The sequence below is a fragment of the Ailuropoda melanoleuca genome, chromosome 3 (assembly GCF_002007445.2).
Source record: "Ailuropoda melanoleuca isolate Jingjing chromosome 3, ASM200744v2, whole genome shotgun sequence".
NCBI classification, from domain to species: Eukaryota; Metazoa; Chordata; class Mammalia; order Carnivora; family Ursidae; genus Ailuropoda; species Ailuropoda melanoleuca.
This window is the reverse complement of record NC_048220.1, coordinates 124,869,676-124,896,961: the sequence shown is the minus strand read 5'-3', so window position 1 is coordinate 124,896,961 and position 27,286 is coordinate 124,869,676. Positions and strand designations below refer to the sequence as shown.

The window sequence follows — 27,286 nt, the reverse complement described above, 5'->3', positions numbered from 1 at the left end:
CATCTGATCTGAAATGCTCAGCTCATTTCTTTGCTTATCATTTCTTCTAAGGAACACTCCAGCAGAGAGAGCAAGCATAATGCTATGCGTATTCTTCAAAGTCATTTTTTAAGACTTACTCTTGCCCACCATGCTTTTCACTCAGCTTAGCAACCAGATACAAACTACAGGAGGAAAGGTGTGGACAGCGTTATCTTCATCATGTTGGGGTCTCTTTACTTTGGTGAGAGTAAGGCAATGGAAGAAAGCTATATTCAGGGCCAGCGTCATAAACAAGGACTGTGCACGTTAATTACATGTGATAGGGGTCGGTTTCCACTCTGTCTGTGAAATAACAATATAAGAACTCTTGAAATGTCATATGAGCTCAAGACATAGAAGTTATTTTACCATAGCTTATGTAGTTAGGTCTCAATTTCAATACAACTCAATGCAGAAAAAGAAAAAAAATAGCTGAATTTGTTTCACCTCATCTACATGATTTGGAAGAATTTAACCTTCAAAATGATTGATAGTGACCCAGTTTGGAAGAATAGGGGAAGCCTGGAAATGCTTTTTGCGTTATGCACAATCACTTAGTCAAAAGCTTTCCCATAGCTGCAATACTGGAAGGTAGGGCATTGTCGAGAGAGACTGAAAGAAAAAGTTGCTGGACTCCCACTTTAAGACTAAAAGAAGCTGCTGTCTGCAGAATCATACAGGGGAGTGTGAGGAAATGCTGTGCCACTAGCGAACATCTTAAACGTCTGGAAGTGTCTCATTGTATTGGCAAAAGCAACATTAGAGAACATAAATATCACTGCATCAAGCCAGGCCGCCTGGATCCCTCTGATGGCCCTGATACTATTTATAGGGCAAAGTCCTTTGCTATTACTGTGGCCTGTCCCTTTCAGGCAGGGAAGGATACATGCGATTTAGAAATGAATTTAGTGAACTTTATATCGAACAGGATTAGCGATTTAAAAAAGAAGGGATTAGAATAAGGAGAGAATTGGCTTTGTTTTTCCTCTTCTAATTTTCTTTCAATTTTAGAATATAGGGGAGCATTTTTGTTGCCTTACTCAAAGCCGGAAATCTTTGAGGATTTTGCGAAAGGGACGGCAGGTGTTTTTCACGGGAAATAAAGGTAAAGAAATGGAAGAGGCGGCTAGATTAGACTGGAACAGAAAAAAGGTGAAGTCATCCCTCCTGTGGGGCCTTTACATTTTAAATCCGAAAATCAAGAGGAAACAGTGTTGCATCCAGGAAACAGACGCTGTCAGGTAAGCCTAAATCCGATGTTTTCATGGGGCCAGCTCTGCCCACCGCAAAGCCTCGAGGTGTAGCGCAGGGCGTCTCCTCCTCCATCACTGAAGGACCTGGCTGAGAGCAGATTCCCTGTCTGCACTTTATAATTAGACACCACAGTTCCAACATTCCCACTGCCCTCTGATAGCAAATATTGTCTGTAACCTTTTTAGCTTTGATATTCCTCTCAGAGCTATAAATTTGTTTTCTCTGAACTATAAATTCCTTCTCAGATATTGCGGAACCACAGCAATATATGAAAACAAAATCTCTCTCTAAAACAAACAAAATAGGGCAGTCAGTACCGAACAAAACAAAATAAAACAAAACCACGAAAACACCCCACAAAATCCACCAGTCTTTTCAAGACAGTTCTGTGGGCAACATGAATGGGATCATAACCAAAAGTCATTTTCCAGCATAATCATATTGGATTATGGGATACCTTCATCATCAGTCCAAGGGGAATGAATGTTGAGAAAGGCTTGGGCCAAGGGGACAGGTTGCGGGAGCACGGTCCTGCCGTCCGCCCCTCTGTCTGGTACCTCCTTCACATTTCATCACACTTTCTTCCCTTTTTCCCCACTTCCCTTACTTCTAAATAATCTGGAAATGAATTTCAACATTGATGAGTATTTAAAATTCATCTTGATTTTCTTCTCCAATAAACAAAGTTTAAAACATTTTAAAATGGAAATCAGTATCGGCAAAAGCAATATTCTCAATAAAGGAAACACATAACTGTAAAGATAAAAAGTTAAAAAATATCCACTGGTAATAAGGGTGCATATATTAATAAAACTGTAAAATCAACCACACATTTATGTTAATGAGTTACAGATTGAATAATTGTGATAATAGATATGTCTGAGTGATAGTGGTCTTTCTATAATAATCTGCTATATTTGTTTTTTTTTTTTTTTAAGCCACTTAGGTGTCCTATATGGATAGTAAATTTCTTACAGGAGTGGCAAGTTTTAATAAAAACAAGCAGGTTAAAGACATTTTCTGAGTTGAAGTTGAGGGTGATTTTAGGTAATCGAGGATTTGAAAAAGAATTTGTATATAAAGGTGAAGGCGGTGGTGATTTTTGAAATGAGGGAAATGCAGAGAATAACACAGGATGAGAGTCCAGGACGGGTGACTGTGAGCTTGGATTTCTAGAGACGACTCACGTAGTTGTTAAGCCTGCCCTCCCTGGTGGTTCAAGTGAGGGTAGGCCTATTTTTATTGGGCTGAATGCTCTTTTCCACATATATGGCAATATTAGAGTTGCCACCTAAGTTTAGTAATATGCAAGAGTGCCTGCCTCAGTACACAACTAAACATTATTTGAATAATACAAAACCAATTGCTAATGGGTTTCCTATAGTGTCTGGTATTTTTTCCATAATAAATAAATATTAGTTTTTAAATAAAAACAAACCCAAAATGCAAACATTTATCACTAAGACTATAGTAAACATAATATTGCCCTAGAAACATGTTGCAGCGCTGCTGTATTGTCAGATTTTATAAATCCTAAATCCGATTACCATGATTGCAGTTTGCAGATAACAGCAGTAACTAAGAAAGCTGCTGATCAGAAATGAACTGTTTTAATTTGATGACAATGAGGAGAAAACTATGCTCAGAAGAAATGTAAGTAAATGTGCATCAGTGATTTTATATACACTCTCCAAAAAAGTGTCCTTGAAGAGTCTGTGTTTATCAGTGCACCTATATATTTGGATATCTTTAATATATTAGAAAGTAGACATAGGGCAAGTCTTATGCAGAGTAGAGGGAAAAAAAGCAAAGACCTTGCCTCTTAATTGGATGATAATAATCAACTTAAACATTTATTTTATATTATCATACCAAGAGTAGAAATCTTGGAAGTAACTCTTCCCAGATTTAGAAAATAATTTTGCAAAAGCTCTAAGTAAGAACGTAGTAACATTGTTATATTTTATTGATGTTCTTAACTATGTTATTAATTTAGTGGAATGAGAATTCTTCATCCCTTTCTACAAACCAAATTGGGTTTTATTTTGTATTTTACCATGCATTTTGCTGCCTGCTAGTGAGGTGAGCACCTGCTTGTATGTTAGTTAGCTATTCAGACTTCACTTTCCATCAATTACCTATGTATAGCCTTTGTTCAATTTTTATTAGATTTACTTCTATTTTGTATTGATTTCAAGTTCTTACTATATATTAGGTAACAATCCTTGGCCGATGTTATACATTGAAAATGATTAGAAAATTTTTTTTAAATAATTACAATGAATAAAGAAGTGTTTAGTATTAGTATTAAGATAGAGATCTGTGGTTAATTTTGGAGAGAAAAGACAGGAGAGAAAACAGAAATATTTAGGTAAAAACAAGTCTGGGAAATATTATGTATTTACCTATGACAATATCAGATATTTATAATAAAATATTATACAATTATTTCACTTAAATATACTAAGTTAATTCTAAAATTGGTAAATCTCAATTGGTTAGCCAAACAAGTAGAATAATCATCCTATTATTATTATTTTTTAATTATATAATATAGAGTAATCCTATTTTCCAGATAACAAACATACAAAAAAATCTTTTTCAGCTCCTTTGTTGATACTGTTTCCCTCCCATCTTTCAAAGCTTTCTTTAGAATCTGAAATCTTACTCCTAAGTAGAGCCAAACAAACAAGAGTCCATTTAGAATGCAACTTTATCTGTTGATACTATTGTCAAAATAAAATCACTTATATATAGTAGATTATAAGTTTTTCCCCTGATGTCATTCTCACTATTGTGAAAGGATAATCAATCTCCTATTTTTGAAAAGCATGTAATTTACACAAACAGCAAAATCATTCAGTGAATAGAAACTTTTACTGTTTAGAGTAATGCAGTCTTTCTTTCTTCCAATGAAAATTCTAAAATAATCTAGTATTTGAATACCTTCCGGAATATATTTCTAATGGTAACATAAACATTTCAAATTTGCTTCATACCAAGGATGAAAAATGAATTTTTTTCCAAAAAAAAAAAAACTTCCCTCAATCAACATTATAATACACCGAATAGCTTTAAAAATTAGCTGCTGCTATAGACTTGGTCATATATCTTCAGATCCAAAGACAAAATAGTGCTTGTATAGGAAACAGAAATATGTTAAAATACCTTTTGATGACTATTAACATTCTTTGAATCATGAGTCATGTCAAGCTGCTTTACACACTGTGGTGTCAAGAGGTAAACAAGCAAAATCTGCAGGTGCACACACCATTTTAGGTGAGTTCAAATTACCATTCCAGCAGTGTTTGTCAGACTTCAATGAAAGTACAAAGAAGGACGCCTGGATGGCTCAGTCGGTTAAGCGTCTGCCTTTGGCTCAGGTCATGATTCCAGGGTCCTGGGATGGAGCCCCACGTTGGGTTCCCTGCTCAATTGGGGGGGGGTTTGCTTTTCCCTCTCCCTCTGCCTCTCTCTCTCTCTGTCTCTCATAAATAAATAAATAAATAAATAAATAAATAAATAAATAAATAAAATCTTATATATAAAAAAACAAACTACAAAGGATATTTCCATATTTCAATATCTATTTAATTAAAAAAATGGAGAAATGGCCATATAACCTTTGATTGGAAGTGATTATCTGCAATGCAATTACATCATAAAACACAAATATCAAGAAGATAATTTAATAGGGCTCTAAAAATATGCTCAATTAAAGGCATATACTCGTGGAATGATACTAATATTTGGCATTACCTATCTCCATAAGTAAAGTTTTTCAAAGAGGAAATATGCGAAATCGCATCACAGATCAGGTAAATATTTACAAAAGATTTTGACGATATGGAACATGAACTTTGAATCTCAATGAAACAAACAAACAAAAGAAAATGAAAGAAAAAGAAATCCCATTATTCTCATTACAAATGTTTATTGCAAAAAGTATTCAATAGTTTATGAGACCTTGTTTTCTTTTTTGATCCTTAAACACTAAAATATCTACTATCTGGTCCTTTGTCAGAAAATGTTTGCTGACCTCACAATTAGCACATGTGTTTTCTAAAGATTTTAAACATTGGATTTCCCAGGTATGACAGTCCATTTTTTCTAGAAATTAATAAAGATGTGATTGTCTTACAGTATACAAACACTTAGTAAACACTTTCAGCAACATTTTTGACTGTTACACACCAAGTTTTAATACACAATCAAGTCTGTTTCTACTCTCCCTAATTCGTTTATTGACATGCTCATATTTAACCATTTAATGATTAAATGGTTTAATGATTAAAACCATAAACGTTGATCATACATGTGTAAATATATGTCATGTACATTTATTATTAGTCACATGTATGTATACAAATGTGTGCATGTATATATATATATACAAGAGGGCTTTTTTTTTTAAGATTTTTATTTATTTGAGAAAGAGCGAGAGAGAGATGAATGGAGTGAGGGGCAGAGGGAGAAGCAGGCTGTCTTCTGAGCAGGCAGCCTGACATGGGGCTCAATCCCGGGACTCTGGAATTGTGACCTGAGCCAAAGGCAGACGCCCAACTGACTGAGCCACCAAGGCTCCCTAGGAGGGCTATTTTGAATTTTCATTTCAATTTGCTAATTTTTATTTTTAAGATAGTTTTTTTAAAGATTTTATTTTATTTATTTGACAGAAAGAGAGACAGCCAGCGAGAGAGGGAAAACAAGCAGGGGTAGGGGGAGAGGAAGAAGCAGGCGCCCAGCAGAAGAGCCTGACATGGGGCTCGATCCCAGAACACTGGGATCACGCCCTGAGCCGAAGGCAGACGCCCAAAGACTGAGCCACCCAGGCACCCCTTAAGATAGATTTTTATATCAATGCTTAAAAACCATGTTCACATGAAATGGTATTTTCTTAATCGTTTTTAATATTGACATATAAGTTAAATTATATTTATAATATATTCTTGTGTGCATTCTGGTTGTTTTTTTTTTTTTTCAATTTTCTGGAAGAGATTTCTTGAATATTGTGTAAAAACTCCCTTGCAAAATTCGGTAAACTTAAAGTTATATTTATGCTTAAATAATTGTTAAAATAGTTTTAATAAAGGTTAACATTCTAATCATATCTTTTGTGTGTTTTAAACATTTCTATTTCTTTAAAAAAATGAAAATTGCACCAAAAATAAATGTACACCTCAGTGCATATGTACAAAGTGAAAACTCATGTAATAGCCACACCTACATCATGAAACACCATGAAAGCTCTTTGTACTCCCTCCCAATCATTACATTTCATCTTTCCATGGGTAGTACCATATTAACTACTAAAATATAGTTAAATTTTGCCTGTGTTTCAAATGTATAGATAAATGGAATTAATCAGTATATATTATGTGTGTCATGTTTCTTTTGTCTAATATTATGCTCATGAGTTTCATCTATGTTATTGATGTAGTTGTATTTTATTAATTTTTTTTACTCCTTGATAGTCAATTTTGTGGCTATATCACAATGTATTAGTCTACTCTGGTAAAAAATGTAGATTAAGGAATTAAGAATCAAGTTTGTGGTCTGTTCTCTCCCTTTCTCCTGGAAAGGAAGAAGACACGTGTCCCCATCTAATCTTATAAAAGAAACAATGACAGATCTCTCTGCAAAAAATCCAAATTTCTTTTTCCTGGCAAAAGAATTCTTATCTATGAATGCTTTTAGCAGATTGTGCCAGATTATCTAGGATTGCTTACTGTTAACACACCTGGGGTCTGTGAATTTATAAAACATGGCTCCCTTGACAATGTCACATAACTGTGAAACTGAGTAAAAAATGCAGATGTTCCATGACCTAAATGACTATATTTGTGTAACTTTGCTTAGAAATTTCATCTGTTTTGCATAGGCTGAGTATGTCTGATACTAGAAAAAAGGGCCTAGGAAATCATGCACAAGACCCTGAATCTCTGCCTTCTCTGCCTGTGCATCTTGATTCTTTGTATTCTTGATAAAGCTGAAAGTTGGTAAGATCTCTAACTCACGGAAGTCTAACCTTACACTCTGATCCTCTCTGTTATTTCAATGGACATTCAAGTTGTTTTCAACTTTAAGCTTCCTTTAAGTGGAGAACTCTGGAAGCAGACTCTGAGCTCAAGATTTGCATGCAGAGGTTTATTGGGGCAGTATCTGTAGCAGAGTGAGGATGTAGGGCTGGGCACTTCTCTGCAGTGAAATTGCAACCTATGACACAAGAGATCCCATTGGGACCTCTGAAGCTGGGTGGGCTTTCAGAGATTGCCCAAGAGAGCTGGGAATTTGTACTACAATTGACTAGCCACTGGAGGAGGAATTTTTTCCAAGACAAGGCTTAAATTTGGCAAACCATCTTCTGCACAAGATAACATGAAATGAGATGAGAGCCCAGCCCCCAGATGCTTCAGCTACAGTGACTGCTTGATCGCCACTGCATGGAAAACTCTGGGATAGAACTTCCCACCTGCACCCTACCTACAGATCAACTGAATCATGGTATTTTTTTTTTATTATAAATGCTGACATACAACTGTTCTTATAAGATACATGTCAAGATTCAGAGCCACCGGTTTCTTCAAGGAAAAATAAGAGAAGCAGGTAAATGATTAAAGAAATATCAGAACCCTTTCTTCATCTCTACCTCTGAATATATAAAAAATGTTTTATAGTTTCTTAAATGTTCCCAAGAGAGAACCCAGAGCACCATACTTATTTTTAGTCTTCAGAATAATTATGAACATACACAGGTATGTATTTATACTTCTGAAAATATGATCCTGAATATTTTCTTTTCTTGAAGAAAAATCAACGTTAAATATATGTAACATGTGAGACTTAATCATTTTCTATTCATGACAAAGTTACTTTCTGAGTGATAAAATATTATTTGAAGATATTAACAGTATAATTATGAGAAGTGCACCATACTGAACCTTTTTTAAGCATTCTCTTTAACTAGTATAACCAGCAATCAACCAACATATAGATTCTTATTTTCAAATGTCTGTTATTCAGGTCGTACATTGCTGTAAGCAATATTTCGAAAAATCTGCAAACCAAGAATTTCATATGGACAACCAGGGATTAGAAGAGAATAATTGAATCCATTCTGTGAAATAGGCCATATATTCCTTAGTAATTAGCATTTTATACATAAATAAATTCAGGTATTAAAAAGCCAGCCCTAAATAGAAACATACTCTGTGTTTAGCTTCTAATCCTTGTTAATAGACCTTTTGTGAAGACCCCATGAATTGCCTTCTTAATTTTGTGCCATCATGGTTTTGTGCCTCACAAATAAAATTTTATTTTTAATTTTAAAATGCTCTCTTGGTCTTACGATAGTTCATTTATGGCTAAACTAGATTATGCTTAATGTCTAAATTCAGTTTTAAATGTTTTCTCCCTGACCTTCTTGGAATTCATTAAATGGATCTCCATTACTGTTTGTCTATCTTTTTTCATATTTACTAATGTACACCCCTAACCAGTGCCTGGGATTACATATGATACATATGTCTCCACGAATAACTCCTTGCTTTTACTGTGGTTATAGTTTTCTTCTTTTTATAGTACTAATAAAAGAATCAAGTGTACCCGTTTTTTAAATGTTTTCTTCTTTTCTGAAAATTAAGATATTTATTCTATAGTATGGAAGAAAATAAGACTTCATCTCTCTCTGTCTCTCTGTCTGTCTACTGATATTCTATTTTATGTGGAACATATATTTATGTTTCTTAAATCTCTCCAAAAGATTCACTGAGACTTGGTTCTTACTCTTAAGTATTAACAGTTCCTTTTGTCACTGCACTCCATTTAAGAACTGTGAACTTGCAAAACAATGCTATTATATTGGGTATAGATATTATAAAAAAATAGTATTCAATTCTACAAAGTGAAGGAGCCTAGGTCCCTGGTTTATGAGCAATCATCCCAATGAGGCACAAAGATTTAGGTTTATATGGCATTTATGGATTTACTCATGACTACAGTCTATTTGCAAGGGGTTGCAGCATGCAAGGCAACTCAGAAAAGGAAATGCTCTGTTCCTTGCCAGGGGTTAAGTGGCTTACACAGGGTTCTTGAGTACTCTGGGTAATGAAAGGTCAGGATAGTAGTTTTAGATGTCCAGTAGAAGAGTAAGCATGTAATATAACCTATTCAGTGGGGACAGGAAGAGGAGAATTCAGAGATAATATCAGAGTTAGGTATGGTGTCTCTGGAAAAAATCAGATTCTGGTATTGGGAGAGTGAGTGAAAAAGTACTGAGCTTCAGGCATTTTCTAGAGGCTTGACAAAAATGACTAAATGATTCATTTTTAATATTTCCTATTCTCCTTGTCAAACAACAAATATGAAAATGAAAATATGTTAATGTGAATCTGCATTAAATTTTATGACTTTGCTCACATTTCATGTTACCTGGCAATGTGGCCTCTCAAGCCATAATGTTATGTTTAATTGTTTCATGCCATTTTTATAAAGGCAATCAGTTTTTTTTAATCAAGATACCTTTGTAGCATTTGTAATGGGAAACACCATGATCCATTTCATAATTAACATGTATTCTCAATTCAGTTACGCTTCAGATAATGAATGATTTCACAAAGGAGATAAAAATAGTTTGTATAAAATACATGCAGTATTATATATTTTTTATCATCTTTGATATGGAACTGTATCTATTAAAATAGTTAAATCAGAGAATATAAAGCAGAATGAGTTTTTGCTAGCCATTCAGTTATTGTGATGACCATGAAGAACTAGGATGATTTGATAACATTAACAGATTATGTGTGGCCTCTCTCATTTGACTTTTTAAAAATGAGGTCATACTGGATGAAGGTGGCCCTAAATCCAATGACTCATGTCCTCATAAGAAGGCTGTATGAAGACACAGACACAGGAGGGAGAACTGCAGGTGAATATGGAGACAGAGATTGCAGTGATCCATCTACAAGCCAAAGAACATCACAGATTGGGGCAACTGCCAGAAGCTAGGAGAGAAGTGGGGGATCAACCCTTCCCTGGAGTCTGCAGAGGGAGCATAACCCTGCCAACACTTTGATATTGGCCTTTTTGGCTCCAGAACTGTGAGAGAATACATTTCTATTGTTTTAGGCTACCCAGTTTGTGGCATTTTGTTACCTCTGCCCTAAGAAACTGCTACACAGGTACAAGAAATTCAGTAGAAAGCAAGATCTGCCTTCTAAGTTCTGTTAGGAATGATAGACAAGTAAGCAGGTGATTATAAGGCATTGTGATATATGTTATAATAGGGTGTTTTGGAGTACTAAATAGCACATCTAACTTAGAGTATCAGAAGACAAGGCTTCCTGAAGCAAAGTATGTCTGAATAGAAACCCGAAAGATAAGACGTTAGAAAGAAAAGGAACGGAGACGAATTCCTGCCTTGGAAAGTATGCAAAGGTACAGTGGTGGCTATGGCAGGAATCATCTTAGCATATTTGGAATACACGTAACGTAGTAAAGGAAGCAAACTAGTTTTTACAAGGGAGAGTGTGTGGGGAAATATAAAGCAGGAGATGTAAGCAAGGTTTATTAGTTGTTTAAAACACTGTCATACATACTGGAGTTACGGAGACTGCTTAGTTCTAAAACAATTGAGAAACACACTGAGCAATGTTAGCTTTATTGATGTGGAGTAACTTCTTTAAATATGAATCTAAAGTGTTTTCTTACTCTTTGCCCAATGAGTTAATTTGTTCACCCAATCTAAGACAGAAAAGCTTGCTACTTTCAAACTATTGTCCCCTAAGACAGACCCCGCACCGACAGGTTTGCTTAACAAGCTTTTTATAAGATGTGTTTCTTCCTCTTCCTGATCACACAATTAGAATATATTTTTCAGCTTTCCTTACTGAAAGAAAGACATGGCCACATGACTGGGTTTTGGCCAAGAGAATGTGAAAAGAGGGAAATACAAGGCATATAAGCTTAGCCCATTAAATCTTTTCATGTGCGTTCCCTCATTCTTGAGCCCTTTCTTGGTGATATTAGGTGCATTATTTTGAAGACATAAGAGCCATAAAATAGAAGGAGTTCTGTTCCTTGATATATGGATATTTCCCCAATGGATCATAAAAGTTTAGGTCTGTATGGGATTTTTGGATTTATCTGTTACAACAAATATAATTACTCTAAATAACAATATAGACAGAGCAGAGAGAAAGACATTAGGGAAAGCATTTATGAGAAAGAAAGAAAAAAATCCAAGCTACTTGTGACCTATGACCATTTCCCAAAGAGATTTGAAAGGAAGAAAAAATAATTTCCAAAACTCAAGAATTTGGAATATAAAGGAGATAATGAGAGAAAATGGGCATCTATGGTTTCTCTCAAAATTGACTTCTCTTTACATAAATGTAGGATACTGAATGTTGTCCTCCTTTTCTCACATACATGACAGCATTGTACACTATTAAGATTTGTAATAAAAAGTCACTTAGATTGGTAAATAGTTTGAGATTTTATGATAATGAATGTTAGAAAACATTTAAAAGATGATAGTAGTAATCCAAGTTATACCTTTGGTGTTGACAGTACAGAGGGAGAAAACCTGTGCTAATTAAACATATATTTAGAAGATGGAATTCAAATAAATTGTTTATAAATATAGGTCAGAAAGAGTCATTCACCAATACAATAAATGTCTGGAAGAAAATAGGTGGAGGTTTGGGTTCTGGACTCATAAATATAGAATCATCAGCCTGTAGGATGTTGTGTTTTAGGCGACTATGCATCTTCAAAGAAACAATATCTTGTAGGATGCGTGAGTTTATAGTGAAAGTACTTATTCAGAGAGAATAAATCATAAATGTGAGATGAAGAAGAACCACTTACAGAGAACAGAGGACTCAGTACTTTTGTGTAGTTGATCTATCTGATACCAGAACGATCACCTAACCTTTTTTTGCCATAATTTCAACATGACATTTGTGCATATTTCCAAAATATGCCTAAAAGTTATTTTACAGAGTATATTTCCATCTTAACCACCTCTGCCTACTCCAGGCTATGATATTATTGTACATATAATTGAAGAAGGAGTCATTTTGGGGAAAAAAAAAGGACAAATGTTAGTTAGTTTTCTTCATTTGAATTTTAGCTTAATAGAAAATATTTCGCTTGAAGAAATGAAAACATGACGGTGCTATATTTGATTTGTTGCATATATATCTTAGCTTTCTTACTAGATTCCTAAACGCTCTCTACCTTTCACCATATAGGTCAGTGGTATTCAGTACAATCAGTACAGTAGTGCGGCCAATGCCCAAAAAAAGATTACATAGCATACCTGATAAAAGTGCCGTCATTTCACATGGAAAACGGAGTCCCAATTATGATGATATGGCCTTGAAGTCTAACATTCTAAGAATAATTCACTTTTGAGCAAAGAAATTTAATCTATGATGCAGAAATATGTCGAGATAGGAAGGAAAGATGTATGTAAACATTGTGGTTTGTAAATATGGGTAAACTTCTTAATGTTGGAACTTCCTTTCCAGTTTTATTGAAATTTGGTTTATAGTAACTGAAGAGAATGAGAGGATCCTCAATTTTATTGTGAGCTTTTGTCCTTGTGTGTCATGTTTTACACCAAAATCCTTTCCAGTTCCATCTAGCTGCAAAGGTAGGGGCATCCGTCACCTTGGAGGGTGTGAGGGTGCCATATGCCACACACAGTGTAGCTTAGAGTAGCCTGCCTTCCATAAATATTGGCAAGAAATAAGGATACATGTGAGAGAAAAATTAATAGATTAAGCCCTTCAATGTTGCTTTGTCTTTCAGTTTTAGCGAATATGCGGCATTGTATTTTTATGCTTTCAACCTTTTTATATTATCCTGCATGTCGTCACAGGAGAGATCATAAACAAGGCAATGCTTCTGAAATATTATAAATGTGATGAAGTGAACTGAAATGGGCATTTCAAATTATACTGTCTAGAGATAAGTAAAAGTCCCTTTCCACATAGCTCTAATGGTAATTGGATCGCTAACCCTTGGGAAAATGCACATTCTAAATCTCTCTTTGATATTATTTTCTGTTCTTCATATGGTTTGGGTCTAAATCACAACTCACACATCTGTGTTTTTAAGAGTCTGTTGAGAGGTCATTAAGCCTTTCTGTACCACGCAGTAGTCCTCAGAGCTTTGTTTGCTTTGTGCATGTTAGTTAGAGTTTGTATGAGTGCTGAACAACCTGAAAATCTTGAGTCTGAAGTAAACATATTTCTGGGTGGCCAGCTAGTGTGGAGCCATTCCTTGACCTTTCCTCTCATTCACTGAACCAAATCAAAGTGTATTGCAAGTAGTGCTGCCTTAAGTCCTTCTCAGAGCAAAGTCAGAGCATAAAAGTAGTTCACCCCTGAATGTCTTAAGCTAGTGATTCTACTCTTGAACAAAAAGAGACAGAGAGAGAGAGAGAGAGGGAGAGGGAGAAAGGAAAGAAATGCTGTGGATGGCAGTATTCTTCAATAATGTCCAAAGTCCTTGCTGAGATAGCTTGTCTTATTCCTGTGCATGGAGTGACAGCTTTGCAAGGTGTGTGATTGAAACAACAACAAAATAACTCTAGTAGTTACCATATTCTGAGGTTTTGAAAACTTAATGTTATTTCTGGATACGGCTAATTGGGAATTCATTAAGTACAGAAGGCATTAGATATAAAGGAAAATGGTACATAAAATAAGTGAGATGTAGCATTTTCCCTCAGGCAATATTGTTTTATATTTAACCCCACCTGGAAATCTTGATACAACTTACTTTACTGTAGATTTTGATTGAAAGAAGGACCAAAGTTATTGGCTTGCCTGATCATATTGATAAATGAAACTGTATCCAAGCGGATTAAAAATGAGTTAAGTTCCTAAGACCCTGGAAAGTTTTGAGATAAAGGGTGCAATCTACATTACTTTCCTTAGTAAAGCTGTAACACTAATGATGTAAATACAATTTTAACTTTTATTAAAAACTTATAATGAAATAAACATTTTTGTTAGTAATCTAAATCCATTATCAATTTTAATCCAGGACAGAAAATACTGTATTTATCAATTTATATTGTAATGATTATCTTAAGTATTTATTCCATCTTACTATTTTTCAATATTTCCTTAAGCACATAATACATCTCTGAAAATTACTATGAAATATAAGGTTTAAAAGTAAAATTCATACAAATTATACCCAGTTAAAATTGTTCAACTACAAAATGAATGCTAAAACTGCTTCCTATTAAACTCTTGAAAACTGAAGATTATCAATTTAAATAGCCATCAATATTTTAATGAATTAAAGAACCAGTTCTATTTTAAGAAAGCTAGCTTACTGCATGTGAAGTATATTTTTCTTTATATGAAAACACAAATGTGTTCAGTCAGTTGAGCGGCCAACTCTTGATTTTAGCTCAGGTCATGTTCTCAGGGTCATAGGATCAAGCCCCACAACAGGCTCCATGCTCAGCATGGAGTCTGCTTGTCCTTCTCCCTCTGTTCCTCCCTCAGCTCATGCTGTCTCTCTAATAGGTAAATAAATAAATAAATAAATAAAATCTTTTTTTAAACACCACTCAATGTCTTCATATATTTATGATACAGATTCCCAGAGACTAATCTTGTGGTTGATCACATTACTGGTCCTGATTGCTCACCCTCTGAATTTTGTTTTTTCTACGTGACTTGCTTTGGCCAATTGGATAAGGTGAAATTGATAGCATGCTACTTCTGAACCAAAGTATAAGAGGTGGTAACCTATTTTCTGTTTGTTCTCTTGCAGTTCTGTCATCACCATGAAAGGAGTATCTCCAAACTAATTCACGGATCCAATAGGAAAGAGTTAAAATCAAGTGAAGTAGAGCCAGACAGAAATATGACCTGGAGAAATGCTAATTGTTATATGAAATAAGATTTTGGCACAGCTTGATGCATAGAATTACTGTAACAAATAGCTAAATAATACATATATTCTAAATTTCAGAAATTTAAGAGAGAAATGGATGGAAACAATACAGTCTTGAAAATAATGGTTCATATAATTAATCAATAATAATTTATATTGAGTCCCTTTTTCATAGATCACAAATATTGTTAAATATTATAGAAAGATTTCCTACCCACAAAAGAACGTAAGCGTAAGCATCTTCACCATAAATTTGGTATACATAGCCACCACTTAATGACTCCTTTAGAAACACTGAAAAAACTCCATTTATAACAGATTATGAAGTTTCAATATATATCTCCCTGTGTGTACTTTAGCAATGTAATTTATCTCTGCTTTAATTTCTTTCAAGAGCACTGATGTAAATGGAACCTCATCGAGCACAAGAATGATCTCCAAAAATAAAGTAAATCTTACAGGATGCCCTCTACAGATGGTACTTACAAATTTACTTACCATCTTAAAAAACTGTTGAAGAAAATTCAAGAATATCAGATTATAAATTTAGAATCAGCAACAAAGTCCATGGCAAATATGGGCATTGTATCTATCTCTGAAGGAAATCATAGTTGATTAACTGACAATAATAGTTTTGAAGTACAGGGTGAAAATATTATACAGAGGAAAATCGAATAATTGTATCATAAAAAAATCAATGACTTAGAAAATAAGCATCACTCATTGAATATGCACAATAAGAATTCTAGAAAGAAGAGATTTTAAAACGTCAAGTCTTTCCTGAGTTAAATCTATTAAGACTATTCAAAAATTTACCATGGTACTATGTGCAGACATTAGATGCATTCTTTTAAGTGCCTATACTTTGGAGATAGATACAACACAAGAATAAGGAGGAAGTTAAATACTGTAAAATTCTATTTGAATAACTTTAATGCAAATGTTCAAAATAAAAGTTTCAAGTAATGTATCCATAACTCGCTAATAGTTCATTTGCATTTCCAAATGTTCAATACTGTGGTTTTTATAAGCATGGAACTGAATGTCAAAAAATTTGTTTAAATGTTATTTAAACAAACTATACACATTTATATAGAGAACATTGTTAAAGCTGCCTCATCTCACATATTTTCAATATTATATATTTTTTCAGATTTCATAACCTTTATAAAATAATCTGGAAATACCCTAATTTTATTGTTATGTGTCTTCATTTTTTCCATTAAAAACGTCTTTAGAATGTGCCATTTGCATTTTTTATCTTTCATAGCTATTCCCAATTTATATTTTATTTACTTATTTATAATATTTTATTTATTTATTTGAGAGAGAGAGAGCACAAGCACAAGCTGGGGGAGGCAGAGGGAGAATCAGACTCCCCACTGAGCAAGGAGACAGACAAGGGGCTCCATTCCGGGACCTTGGGACCATAACGTGAGCCAAAGACAGACGCTTAACTGACTGAGCCACCCAGACGCCCCCCAATTTGTAGTTTTAAAAAATGATAATGATGAAATCATAGTAGCAGCAAGAACTCAATGAGGCTATATTTGGGGGTTTAACATGCTCAGTCTAAAAGTGAGCAACGTTTGTTGAAAGCTTTTCAGGTTTTCTTTTAGCTGCTTCAAATGTATCTGCTTTGTTCTCTATATTGTCTTCTAGGAAAGCAAGGCTTCTCATTATCTGTTTCAATCCTGCCCATCTTGCCTCTATAGTATTCATAGTTTCCAGAAGGCATCACATAACTCTTCTCCAAATATGGATCCTCAATGAACTGAACCTCCTGATACTCGTGCCCTTGTGTGGCTTTCTTTGCACGGAATCTGGGCTGGAGTGATGTAATAAAACAATAGGGAGGAAACTGACATTCACTTCAGTTGTTGTTACATAGTAATGGAAAGTTGAAAACACTGTCACCTGTATAATGGGAGAAGTAAGAATATAAAAATAATTTCATGAATTTGACTAAGGATTTGTCAGACAGAATGTTGAAAGTGTCAACTCTATATAATATATAATGTAGGCTATATGATACTGCAATGTGTATTGTATAAGAAATAATGCCATATATAAAGTATATCATGCACCATATATAATAGGCAATACATTAATATGCACATATATGCATTTATATATGTATATACATATATACATACAAGAACTTGTATATCAAATTGTGAATTTTTAGTTATATCAGAAGAATGTGTCCATTTGCTTTGTCTTTTGTTAGGTTTTCTGTTACATGCAGCAAACTTCATTCCTCCATGATAAAACTGTCAAAAGGTTATTCCTTGAGGTGTTGAGAGCTTTCGTAAGTTCATTACTACATATATCTCCAACCTCAGGTTTCAAAGTTCTGCAACTGATTTTCTAACCAATCCATCTCCAAATTATATAACAATAGAAAATCAGCATGCTCTTTTAAAAGTATTATTTTGTTTAGGTGAGTTTGGAAAACTCTGATTTTACGTTCTTCTGGAAATGCAGAATAAATATTGGTACATAGAATCTGGGAAGTTTTTCAGTAAAGAAACTTGAGTGCTTTCAGCTAAGTGTTTTCTAAGTGTATTTGACCACATGATTCTTATTCAAGTAACCCTTTGTATCAATACTCAGTATAAACATAATGGGAGACACATATTGCATGGTGCACTGGGTGTTATACGCAAATAATGAATCATGGAACATTACATCAAAAACTAAGGATATACTGTATGGTGACTAACATAACATAATAAAAAATTATTATAAAAAATAAAAATAAAAGAAACAAATGCATAGTTTAAAAAACATAATGGGAGAAATGTAATGTGAAATGCTATGTCCAAGCACATGAAATTTCTCATAGTCTCCTAAACGTGCTTTTTCTCTTCACTGCAAGGATTTGTTGAGTGTCACTGCTCCATCCAAATGCCCATTTTTACTTATCCTCACCAGGCACACTGCTTCCCATCACATACAAATTTGTCCTGGTGAAGATACAGTATTGAGTCTGTCCTCAAAAGCCAAGCCCAATTTTACAAATAATCTTGGAATTGTTTTAGAAATGGATTTTTTGGTGGATATTACATAAGGTACATAAATGCTGGTTACAATTCAAAATTCCTAAAACCATACAGGACTAAATAAGGAATTTGAAAATTTACCCAAAGTATATTGGAATAGGTACGTTTGTGTAAGTGTGAGTGCTTGTGAGTATGTGTATGTGTTAACACACGTAAACACTCTAACAAACACAGAATTAAGCTTTGTTTTATACTTTTCCTTCAGTCTTTTCAATCCCAAACAGGTAGATACATATTCTTTATCCAATAGTAGTCTGAACAATCTTATCAATAGACCAGTTAGACCACATGAATTCTGACTTAGGCTAATGTTGGCTTCAGATGATTATTCAGTGTGTCTTGATACTAAAATGATACTTTTTGGATTTTTGTGATAGAAAAAAATATATTACTCCCATGTCACATCTGATTTTTAACCTGAGGTAAGTTGATACAATTATTAAACACGCTAAAGGCTCTTTAAGCAGAAAACCTCTTATTGAAATGCAGTGACCAAACAGGAAATATTTTACAGTCTTCACACTACATTACACTGTGACTAAGTATGCGAAATAAGATTAATCTCATAATTAAAAGAAGAAAATTACAAACTTCTTCTTTCTATAGAAACAAGTGGATATATGGGAAGTTACTTCTTTTAGCAATATCCTAAAGGCGGGCCCCTGGGTGGCTCAGGCAGTTAAGCATCTGACTCTTGATGTCAGCTCAGGTCTTGATCTCAGGGTTGTGAGTTCAAGCCCTGCACTGGGCTCTACTAATTATTGTATTAATACTTTTCCTGGCACTCCTCATATTTAGCTAACAAAGACATGTAGACTTCTTTGCTCCACTTTTATATACAACAACTGACATATAATGCCCAGGGTTTGATTAACAATTTATTCAACATGTTGATCATATGTTCATTTGTAAGACATCTTGCCACAGTAAGTCAACAGCTCAGAATACATGCACGTGTACACACATACACACACACGCACAAGAAGGTAGGCTCGTATGAGAAACGATCAGTTAAATAGTGTTTTATCCAATTCTGTCAATCTGACTAGGGAACAGGTAATACCTAGAAATAATGACGTTATGTAACATTGTTGCTTTTCTAATCTTTGTCTCATTAAATACTTGAACAATCTCTACATGGTAAGCTGTATGATTCTAGATCTTAAACATTATTTGTTATAACATTGGATTCATTGTGACTTTTCTAGAAAGGTAATTTATACATTATCCAGCTAACTGACAATCTTGGGCTTACCTTGCTTTGGAATCAACCGATCATGTAATTCTATAATATATAATCCATTGGTATTTACTTATAGCTGTGTGCACTGACAGTGCTATTTTACAGGAAAACTATCTGAATCTCAGAGAAATTATGTATCTTGTCAAAAGTAACATAGCTAATAACTCTGAATTCAGTATTGGACTACATTTCTGCCATAAATGTAATTTATTATAATCTTAACTCATATGCTTGGCTTTCTTAAATAAATCACAAAATATAATAAAATTAATGCTATATTATTAATAATTCTAACAATTATTATTGAGATTTTATCATGTGAAGATATTGCATTAAGTAATTTGCGCGTAGTATCTGCAATTCATATATTTACCCTGGAATTCGATTTTCATGGAAAAAGGAAGAAGTGCTGAGCATTCCCCAGAGGATCAACACTTGGTAAGAGGAAGAACTGAGCTGAATTCTAGTATGTAGCCTTTGTTCTATTTCATTTCAATTTTCATTTTCTAATGATTATCTCCTTACTCACTGTAGAAAAGGGAAACATTTTTCAGTTCTACTGAAATAATCAAAATGAGTTTCTATTAACATGCTTTATTCTTTATGTTGCTATTTATTATTCAGTTCACATTTACCCTATATAAATATGATATCTGGCACAGAAGACAATTTTTTATAGGTCTGTACATTTCTAGTTTTCTCACCTTTTCCAATTGCTTTGTCTTTCCAATTTATTTTCTGCTCTTTCTGTATCTCTCTTGGTCTAACTCTTGCTGTCATTTGCCTGCCCTTGTTCTCACCTTCTGGTTCTTCCCTCCATAGTCTCTATTTTGCTTGGATTTATAGATGTAACATTTACATTTTTACATGACTATTTCCCTTTCAGGGTGAACAACTTAATATATTATAATAATGGACATTACAACAAGCAGTCATGATTTACAGAAACATAATACAATCTAGAGATTGTGGTTTTATATCTCAGGTCTCGCATCAAAATATATACCTAATAAAGAGGGTTATATAACTAGTAGTAAGAGCAGGACTCCAGGTCTCCCTTCCTTCAGTGCAAAACCCAGAAACCTTTTGGGGAATATAAGGCCTGAAGGTGGGCTGAAATGCAGAAATAAACAAATGAGAGCAGGCGTGGGGAGGTAGAGGGTTGTCAGGGAAGGATAAGAGAGTTGATTCTGCAGGTAATAGGGCTATTAGTGAATTCATAGCCAGTGCAGAGAAAAATTTGTTGTGGGGCAGCTAGTGTCTGGATCATTTCAATTCGGTAGGCAAATTCCTCAAGGTTTCCAAATACATTTCAGCCCACTGTGAACGCTGGACAAACTACTTATCACCATTGATCAAAGCTGACTTTGAGGGCGTCCTTCAGGTGCCTCCGAGAGCAATTTGAAACAAGTGCCACATCCTGGTTCCCTTGTGTTTCCTATGGTTGCTAGTGAACATCAATAATATGAATTCCATTTTAATTTTTCTTTAAGGGATCTTATTTATAGGGCAATTTCCAGTGCAGTGTCTTGTCTCTGTGAAATGATTGCCAACTCAGGCAGCCGTTAAAGTTTACTGCTTAGGCCTTCCTTCAAGGTACAATATGGATATTACTTTCAAAAGTAATTTGGAATACGGAGTGAGAAGAGTATGTTAACTCTTTGCAAACATCCTAACTTAGGGAAATTCTTGCCTTTTGAAATGATGTGCTGCTTTTCTAAGGGAACAGAAAATGCGACATTAAAACTTATTTTTACTGACCTATGTATAAATTAATGATGTCCCACTTTCAACTGAGCATTACCTCACAGAATTTCAGTTGTTAATTGAAGGAAATGATCATTTATTTCATTTCAGCTTTTGTGCCAGTACTGTAACCCGCACCCACACACTGTGATAAACTACACAAGCTGTCACATTTTTATGTGCTCTCCCTTCTTGAGCAGTGGCGTATTTCCACTCAGCAGCCTGTCTCTACACTCCTACACACAATTAATAATGAGATTCCCCAGCTATAACCTAGTTAAAGGTTCTATTCAGAATGGAACCTGACCTTTCAGAGTTCAAATCTGTTCATCTAAAGCTTCAGGGAACATATTGCTACATTGAACTAATTCCTAAGCACGGTTTTACCCTGAACATTGTACTGTCTCTGCATTCTTTTTTTTTTTTTTCCCCTATTGCAATTATGTGACCGAAGGAAATACAATCTTAAGAGTGACGGGGCACCGGGTGGGGGGGGACTCTAATCTGGTCCATCTCTAGATGCAGAAAGAACTTCTCTAGCCATTGGAATTTAGAAGGGAAGAAACTTCACACTGAAGCCAGTTTAACTGTCAGACCCATAAATATAGAATTCTAATCTTTGCTTATTAAACGGAATCCCCCATCATGCCAACATTATATTCTGTGGTGCTTGTTCTGACCTCTTGAACTGCAAGCTGAATGAAATTATCATTTTATATCATAGTTTTTTAAAAAAGATGCCTAGAATATGAAAATATCTGCTCTTAATTATCTCTGGACCATGTGTGTCATTTTATCAACCATTCCTTATGGGCCATTCAGATTCCTCCTAGTGAGTTTGCCCTCTTCTGTGTATTTTATCTAGTCAAACATTTATTCTAAAATGTATTGCCCTTATTTTAGAAAAGTATCCTAATGTGGCCAAACCTCAGCTACTCCTGGTAATTCTATTGTCAATAGCTTCTGCAAAAAGTTTTATTAATACAGAGACTCCATTTCCCTTTCAAAGTATTTTTTCCTCAACAGTATCAATTCAAATAGAGTCTGTAACATTTCTAGCTTTCATGTTCCTTTGTCCATTCATTAGATTTAATCTTGCCAGAGTGAAGATAATTTTCTTCCACTTTGATGCCAATTTGACTAGTTTTGTGTTGTTTATCATATTTAAATTTATTCTAATTAGCTGTCATCTAAGTGTTTGGTGGCTAAATATTTTTTATCTATTTTCAAAGAATTGAAAGTAATTTAGAATATGACAAAGAAAGATCTTTACAAGTCAACTCAGAATCACCCAAGATGCTGAGATAATGAATACAGGATAAAAATCCCAGTAGTACTTTCGTTATTCAGTTCTGATGCCTCTTTCTTATCTGCAAGACTAATTTAGCATATTTAACTCAGATGATTAATAGAGCATATGGAATTTCTAATCAATTTTGATATACAGAGAATACCTCAAAATTGTGAATATTCTTATTATTTTCCAGAAGTCTGTATATATTCTCTACCTCCCTAAAATATAAACAATAAGAACAGCAAGAAGGTACAATTCCTGAAGATGCTACTAAAAAATAGCTTACTGGACAGTACTAAAATTCATATTTATCAGCTTTTATTTGGGGTAATAGATTATACGTGGTTAAATCTTAGGACTTAGATTTACCAGTCAAATGTGTTTATTGAATACCTACTCTGCAAAAGGCACAATTATAGGCATAGTGGTTACATCAATGAACATGAGAAGGAAAGACTCCTTGTCTCTTTATTAAGACTTTGAAGAACATAAAATGGTGCAGACTTGACTACAGATGTTTCTTTAGAAAGGCTAGTTGAGAAATATATCCCTCTGCAGATATATATCCCTCTTTAGAAAGGCTAGTTGAGAAATATATCCCTCTGCAACTTATATTTGATCTCTCATTTGATATAACAAGAAGAAGAAAGCCAAGTGAATATCTGTGGAATGAAATTTCCAGAAAAAAAGGATGTCTAGAGATAAAAATTTATTTTCTCAAAAAGAGATGAAGCAATACAAAGGACCTGAGAAACAAAAAGGGTAGTGTAGGGAAATGCAGAGTTGGTAGTAAATCAGGGCAGATAACAAGGCAAAGCACAGGTCATGTAAGAATTTGTAGACATGGTAAGAAGTTAGTAAAGCTTTATGTCAACAATGGGTAGTTTTAAATAGAACACAACCCAATGTTATTTGAGCCTCTAAAAGATCATTCTGGCTATTCTGTAGTAGACAGTTTGCAGGGTAGCAAGAAGGGAGGCATGGAGACCTGACAGGATATTGTATCTGGAATCTGGATGTCAATAGCTTGAAAAAGATTTGCAGTGGTATAAGTAGTAAGGTTTAGATCTTTTTGGGAAAAGATTTGAGAGAACTTTTTATTGAATTGAATGTAGAGTGTAAGGGTGAGTAAGTCTTAGATTTGTGGTCTAAGTGGATAGGTTGCTAGGTATTTATTGATAAACAGTTTTGTTTGTTTTTAGGGTGGGGTGTTATATTGATAATAATATGATGTAGATGACATTGTCATCATTTTGGCTATATGGTATCAAAAACATCTTTTGGGTTTGGTTCTTTAGCAATGCAGTGCATGTTTCCTGCTATAAAATATACAAGTGCCAAAACTTCAATTTCCCTAGTTAACTTGCATCAAAAGTGTGGGCACAGGACTAATGCTCTTGCAATCAGGAGCACATAACCTGGATTTTGACTCAAGAGATTATAATCAAAAGAATTTCCAGCATTAGTAGATTATCCTCTCTGGTAGCAGTGACAGCTGTATTGTGTTTAAGTTCCTTAAGCGACAGAGGTAGTCTTAGGAGCAGTTTCCAGGATAAGGGGCTAATTGTACCAGCAGTGAATTAATAGTGGTACAAGTTGCAGTATCTGAAGTTCTGACAAGGTGGCCCTGGTTTCTCTGTTAAACCAGCACTGTGGAGGGATTTGGGGTATGATCTTCTAAGAATGTTTCTCTAAGTATCCCAACAATTTTGTGAATTACTCAAGATCTTTTTTTTTTTCCTCTTATGCTTTAATTTACTAGACACTTCTTCAGTGCTTGCTTACAATTAAGAACTCTTACAATATAAAAATTGGAATTAGAAGTAAAAGGTCCTAAGGCAAGTGAAGGGAATCTGTAATTTGTTACCTGCTTGTACTGGCACCAAGGGCAGTGATAATCAGCTAGTACACTATGGGATAGCTCTGAGGAGTTGAACACTAATGATTTCAATAAGCGCTTAGCGAGCCTGTAAGTTGAACTCATCCTGCAATTAATAGATTTGCAGAACCAAACTTTTTAAGGTTTTTCTTAGCACTGTGGCTATAACCAATAATAGACATTTTAGTGAAGTCATAGAAAGATCCATATATATATAAATATATATATATATAGGCATATGTGTGTGTGTGTGTGTGTGTAGAGAGAGAGAGAGAAAGAGATTGAAATGTGATTCTATGCAAGATTTTACAGATCTCAGAATACCTTTACTGTTTGTTCCATAATCAGCCTCCCTTAACAGCAAGTATATGTTCACCTCTTCTGTCTCATGAGGATTTTCTTACATTGTTTAAAAAACAACAACAAGAGCAAAAAAAAAAAAACAAAAAAACAAACAAACAAACAAAAAACCAGAAATGACTTGGCACAAGGGAGTTCTTTTCAAAGAAAAAACAATTCTCTAATGCTTCTATCTCCAAATATAGTAGTTTGAAAACTATGATTCAATTGAAGCTTTGTCATTGGAAAAATGAACAAGAGTATCTTACAACTGAAGATCTATCTATCATCTATCATGTATCTATCATCTATCTATCTATCATCTGTCATCTCCTACTTAGTTTCTGTAATTTATATGGAGCCTTCAAGATTAAGAACCATAGTCCATAACCTAATTCCCAGATCTGAGTTTTTTAAAAACATAGACTCTTCAAATAAAGGTCAGTTAGTAACTTGAGAAAGCACCTCAGGATAATATAACAAATACAATAAAATTCCTATCTGTTAGTTTGCTAAGGCTTTCATAGCAAAGTGCCATAGACTTAGTGACTTCCATAAAATGATAAATCCAATACAATACTGGGTCTAAGGTGAGTAATACATTTTAATGACAAGAACTTCAAATATGATGAATGGAATTCCTTGCACATTCTTTTTTAATATGCTTGCTTGTCCAGCACAGAAGGCAATTAGATTTTGGAAAATAGCAAACTATGGCCTGTAGTCTAAATCTAGTCTTTCATTTTTTTAAATAAATAAAGTTTTATTGGAACACAGCAACTATATTTAGTTTTCATATTGTCTATGGCTGTTCTCACACTGCAATAGCAGACATAAATAACTGGGATAGATTCGTTATGGTTTACAAAGCCTAAAATATTTACTAGTTGGCTCTGTGTAGAAAAAAATTGCCAATCCCTATATAAGATCAATTGAGTAATGTGGGAGATACAGATTAACAACAATTTTTATTAGCATCAATTAATGGCTTGCTAGCATGATCAGGATTTGTAGGGAATAAGTTTGGAGCATTTAAGACGAAAAGGTTTGGGAAAGTGTTATGGAAATTATCTTTTAGATTAGGTCAAAATATGAGTCTCATGAGACTTGCTAAAAGTCCTATGTAAGAAATAAGATCCCAATAATCAATTAGACTAGATGAGGTGCCTTGTAGTTATCAGACAAGCTCATTTCGAGCTATCTAGTCCTTGTTCAATGGCTGTTTCTTGACAAGAAATGAAAACTAGGGTCTTATTCTTAAACGAGTTAGCATACAGTAAGTGTAATCTAACCTTCCAGAGATGGACTTCTCTCTGGATTCCCCTAGAAAGTATTACACTCTGAGGGAGCCCAGCAACCATGTAATAGCTGTATTACGTAAATTCCATTGAAGTTCTACCATTGTTTTGACAGTATACACTTACATACAGTTTGTATTTGTTTTCTCTTAGCCATGTTGCTCTCAGAAGCCTCTTAGTATGCTTTATGAAACTATTTTATCACTGATATTTTATAAAACAGAGTATTGTATCTGACCAAAGAACTTCACAGGAAAAACAGAGGGTGATAAGCTAATTATCATGGAATTTATTTGCGTTACACAACTTAGAAACAACAAGTGTTCTAGAACCTTCTTGAACCTAGCTGTGGCAAGAGAGTTTGAAGTTCTATCCATATCAATTTTATTTATTTATTTTTTCATTGAAAGAATACATGGTGTGGGAACCAGAACATAAAAGAGAGATGGTGCATGCTGAACATTGCACAAAATGATTTCATTGGAAATTCTTTTCCTGGAAATTATAATTCCTAAGGAAAGAAGCTCCCATTTCGGAGTTAGCATGGGGCTTACTGAACTAGAAACTGAGGTTATGTTGCTGGACACTTTTTTTTTTTGTTGTTTCTCTTTCTCACTCTTTCACTCTTTTTTCTTCTTTGTTTCTTTCCTTTTTTTATTCTTTAGGGAGAACCGGAAAGGGCAAGAAAAGAAATGGAGTATGATTTTGGCTGAAGCAATCCATTCTGATTTTCAAGGAGAAGTGTGGTTGCTATTGCAGGAGGAAGAAAAAAATTGTATGAATGGACTTCGAGAGATTGTCTTGGTACTGCCTGTCTAGTAGTAAAAGTTAAAAAAAATATCTCTAAAGGAAGAAAAACAGAAGGTTTACATTCCTCCAAAGAGAAGTGTTAATCATATTCTTTGATAAAGAGGGATGACTGGCTAATGATCAAACGAAAGTTAAAGGAAATATGGAATAAATAGTGGAGAAAGGCAATTATAAAATACAGATTCACTGCCAGTGGATAATAGTAGAATTAATGAAGTTTTTTTGGTGTGTGTTTTCTTCTCTGTGGAGTTAAAAAAAAAATCTGTGTTGTTTATATCAAATACTATTTTTTATCTATCAATTTTATATACATATTGCCTTAGAGATAATTAAATTATAACTTAATCCATAGGTTAGAGAATTTTTAGGATGGACCGTGACAGAACTAGGGAAATAACAGTCATTACT

At 34.2% G+C, this 27,286-nt stretch overlaps 1 pseudogene; it reads left to right on the top strand.

The window, feature by feature from the left end:
• LOC100477887 overlaps positions 1-26,887 on the top strand; it is a 111,499-nt pseudogene extending 84,612 nt beyond the window's left edge.
• Positions 26,888-27,286: the final 399 nt, after the last annotated feature.